We start from the raw sequence: 4884 nt of genomic DNA on the forward strand, positions 1-4884 counted from the left end.
CAGCTATCCTTAGTAGCCACACACTCAGATGACAGGCAACATGAGTTCAACTGGGACAACACTACTATTATAGGACAAGTCAAACAGAGAACAGCCAGGGAATTCCTAGAGGCATGGCACTCATCCACAGATTCAATCAATAAGCACATCGACCTGGACCCAATATACCAGCCACTGCAGTGGACAGCTGGAGCTGACAACCGGAAGCGGCAGATACAAATTATTATAAATGCCGAAGGAAACATCACAGAAGTGCTTCACAGGAGGCTCCCAAGCACTGAGGATGTCACCTAGACCAGGGACGAAACGTCTACAACACAAATGCCCAGCTCGGCGAACAGAACCATAACAACGAGCACCCGAGCTACAAATCTTCTCCCAAGCTTTGTAGACCATATATCTCAACCCAATCTAGTCCCACCTGCCAGCACCCGGCCCATATCACTCCAAACCCTTCTTGTTCATCCAGATGCCTTTTAAATGTTGCAATTGTACTAGCCTCCACCACTTCTTCTGGCAGCTCATTCCATACACGCACCACACTCTGCGTGAAAACGTTGCCCCTTAGGTTTCTTTATATCTTTCCACTCTCACCTAGGCCCTCTAGTTCTGCATTACCCACCCCAGGCAAAATACTTTGTCTATTTATCCTACCCATGCCCCTCATTATTTTATAAACTTTATAAATCTTTTCTGAACCCTTTCAAGTTTCACAACATCTTTCCAATAGGAAGGAGACTAAATTGCACACAATATTCCAAAAGTGGCCTAACCAATGTTCTGTACAGCCGCAACATGACCTCCCAACTCCTGTACTCAATACTCTGGCCAATAAAGGAAAGCATACCAAATGCCTTCTTCACTATCCTATCTACCTACGATTCCACTTTCAAGAAACTGTCAACATATACTCCAAGGTCTCTTTGTTCAGCAACAAACTCTAGGATCTTACCATTAAATGTATAAGTCTTGCCCTGGTTTGCCTTTCCAAAATACAGCACTTCACATTCAAGGAGCTATGAACCTGCACTCCAAGGTCTCTTTGTTCAGCAAGACTTCAAGGACCTTACCATTAAGTGTATAAGTCTTGCTAAGATTTGCTTTCCCAAAATGAGTTGTTTTTAGTTTGTTTATGGGGCCCAAGAAAATATATGAACTAAAGAAATAATGCTGAGTGAATGCCGAAATGTGCTGGAACGTAACCAATTTCAGCCATGTCAACTGAATTTTAGAGTACAGACAGGATGACTCTTCATTGAGGTTTGAATATATGCAAGTTTGTTGTTAAAGGAACATGAATTCAATCTTATTTCTGATATCAGTAATAAGATGATTTCAAACAATATAGTGTAATATGTGTAAAAAAACCTTTTATACTTTATGCTCAGTTGGAGCAGCGGTGACTGCAGAACAGGAATGAAGCAAACCTCAGGGAGCGAACCTGATAAAAGCCTGAGGATTGGGGCCCAGTTGAGGTCAGTTGGAGCAGTGGGATAGGAGCAAACCTGGAGGCATGTGGGAGCTAAATCTGGAGGCAGAGTTCCTGAAGTGATGTCACAATTCAAAAAGTGGTGCAGGGATAGAGGATTGTCTGCTTAGGAACCAGGTCTAGACATCGTCTCCCTCCTTGTATTACTCAGTCAGAGTGCAAAGTCCTTATTTTTCTGGTTTGTGGTTTGTTAGCAATAGAGAGATAGAAATCTGATTTGAGTGGTGGGTGAAGTTGAGTAATCTGTTCCTGGTTTATTGCCTGTAGTTGATAAGGTGCATAATGGCAGGAGAACTTGACACTTTGGAATGCTCCTCCTGCAACATGTGGGAATTCAAGGAACACCTTCGGGGTGGGGGGTAAGAGATTTGTGGCATTGCATTATTGATAAAGAAAACCATCATTGCAATAATGAAGGAGAATATCGTAGCAGGATCTCCAAATGAAGGCATCTGGGTAGAGTTTAGAAATTTAAAAAAAGTGATTACCTTAGTGGTATTTAACTATTGGCCTCCCAACAGTCAGTGGAAGATTGAGGAGCAGATGTGGAGGCAAATCACAGAAAGGTGTCAGCGAAACAGGGTTATTGTTGGATGGGACCTGCACTTTCCTAATATTCACGGGGATTACCCTAGTGTGCAAGGATCAGATGGGGTAGAAATTTTAAAGTAATCCAGGAGAGCATTTTGTGTCAGTTCATAGATAGCCTTACTAGAATTGGGGCAGAGATAGATTAATCCCAGGGAATGAAGCCGGTCAAGTGGTTGGAGTTTCAGCAAGCAAGCATTTTGGGGAGAGTGACCATAACTCAGTAAGTTTCAAAGTCTTCATGAAAAGGTGTAAGTATAGTGGAGAAGTTATGTCTAAATTGGGAAAGGCCGATTTTAATATCTTGAGACAGGATCTGGCAAACCTAGACTGGGAACAGTTAGTTGCAGGTAAGTCTACATTTGTAAAGCGGTCTTTTAAAAGTAGTGTAGTGAGAATTCAGGGCTAGTGTGTTCCTCTAAGAATGAAGGGCAAAGGCAGATGGTGGGCGGCATGGTGGCACACTGGTTAGCACTGCTGCCTCACAGCACCACAGACCCGGGTTCAATTCCCACCTCAGGCAACTGTCTGTGTGGTGTTTGCACATTCTCCCCGTGTCTGTGTGGGTTTCCTCCCACAGTCCTAAAACATGCAGGTTAGGTGAATTGGCTATGCTAAATTGCCCGTAGTGTTAGGTGAAGGAGTAAATGTGGGGGAATGGGTCTGGGTGGGTTGCTCTTCGGAGGGTCGATGTGGACTTGTTGGGCCGAAGGGCCTGTTTCCACACTGTAGGTAATCTAATCTAATTCTAAAATCCAGGTAAGGCTGGATGTCAAGGGTTATTGAGAGTTTAATAAAGAATTAGAAGGAAGCATATGTCAAGTACAGCACATTAAAAACAGGGGAGACCTTCAAAAGTATAAGAGAGTGTAGGAGGTTACTTAAAAGACAAATTATGAGGGCAAAGAGGGACTGTGAAATATCTCTAGCAGATAGAACCAAGGAAAACATCAAGCGTTTTTATAAATACATTAAGAGTAAGAGAGGATTACCAGAGAAAGAGTGGTACATATTAGAGACCAAAAGGGCAACCTGTGCGCAGAGCTAATGGATGTGGAGGAGGTTTTAACTAAATACCTGTCATCGATATTCACAGAGGAGAAAGACATTGTAGCTGAGGATTGCAGTTGGGATGGTGAGGTTCTCGAGCACTATAAGATTAATAAGGAGGAGTTATTAGACATTTAAATGGGCATACAGTTGAACAAATTCCCAGGGCCTGATGGGTTGTATACCAGGCTCCAAGGGAGGCAAGGGAGAAGATTGCTAAGGTGCTGGCAGAGATTTTTAATACTTTGCTGGCCACAGGTGAAATGCCATATGACTGGAGGATCGTTAATGTGGTTCCTTTGCTTAAGAGATGTAGGAGGGATTGGCCAGGTAATTACAGATCAGTTACGTTGACTTCAAGGGTAGGGAAATTATTGGAAAAAGTTCTGAGGGACAGGATTAATCAATTCTTAGAAAGGCAGAGATCGAACCGGGATGGTCAGCACGTGTTTGTTGGAGGGAGATGCTGTCTTACTAATATTATTTGAAAAGGTGAATAAACATACTGATGAGGGCAGTGTGATTGCTATGGTTTACATGAACTTCAGTAAGGCCTTTGACATGGCCCCACATGGAAGGCTGGCCCAAAAGGCAAGGGCCCATGGGCAAGTTGGCAAACTAGATCCAAATTTGACTTATAAATAGGAAGCAAAGAATGATGGTGGAGGGTTGTTCTTTTAATTGGAAGGCTTTGACCAGCAGTACACTACCAGGTTGGTAATGGGACCTTTGCTGGTTGTTGTTTATATTAACCACTTAAATGTGAATGTAGGAGATATGCTTAGTAAGTTTGCAGATGACATGAATATTGATGGCGTTCCTGATAGTGAGGAGGGTAGTCTCAGTCAAGAGAATCGATGTTTCAGGCATAAGCCCTTCTTCAGGAATGAAGAAGGGCTTATGCCCGAAATGTCGATTCTCCTGTTCCTTGGATGCTGCCTGACCTGTTGCGCTTTTCCAGCAACACATTTTTCAGCTCTGATCTCCAGCATCTGCAGTCCTCACTTTCTCCTTGTAGAATATAGGAGCAAGGAAGTCTTGTTACAATTTAAATAAACTGGTTAGGCCACAGATGGAAAACTGTGCAGTTTTGATGGCAACACTGTTCAACTGGGATCATAACAATACCTTATAACAGTCACTTCATATTTCATGTTCGAAAGGCTTCATTCTCATCTTGGCTTTTGGTCACCCCTTGAAACATAGGCTAGGATTTTCTAGGTATTTTAAGGTCCGAGGTGATGAGTGGTATCAAGGAACACAGCAAAACTGGAGTCAATGGAAATCATCAGGAAAACTCTGCTGGTTGGAGTAATACCAAGCACAGAGTCAGAGTCATAGGGATGTACAGCATGGAAACAGATCCTTCAGTCCAACCCGTCCATGCCGACAAGACATCCCAACCCAATCTAGTCCCACCTGCCAGCACCTGGCCCATATCCCTCCAAACCCACCCAAATGCCTCTTAAATGTTGCAATTGTACCAGCCTCCACCCCTTCCTCTGGCAGCTCATTCCACACACGTACCACCCTCTGCGTGAAAAAGTTGCCCCTTAGGTCTCTTTTATATCTTTTCCCTCTTACCCTAAACCTATGCCCTCTAGTTCTGGACTCCCCGACTCCAGGGAAAAGACTTTGTCCATTTATCCTATCCATGCCCCTCATAATTTTGTAAACCTCTATAAGGTCACCCCTCAGCCTTTGACGCTCCAGGGAAAACAGCCCCAGCCTGTTCAGCCTCTCACTATAGCTCAGAT

This window comes from Chiloscyllium plagiosum, chromosome 1 (assembly GCF_004010195.1).
Source record: "Chiloscyllium plagiosum isolate BGI_BamShark_2017 chromosome 1, ASM401019v2, whole genome shotgun sequence".
Taxonomy (NCBI): Eukaryota; Metazoa; Chordata; class Chondrichthyes; order Orectolobiformes; family Hemiscylliidae; genus Chiloscyllium; species Chiloscyllium plagiosum.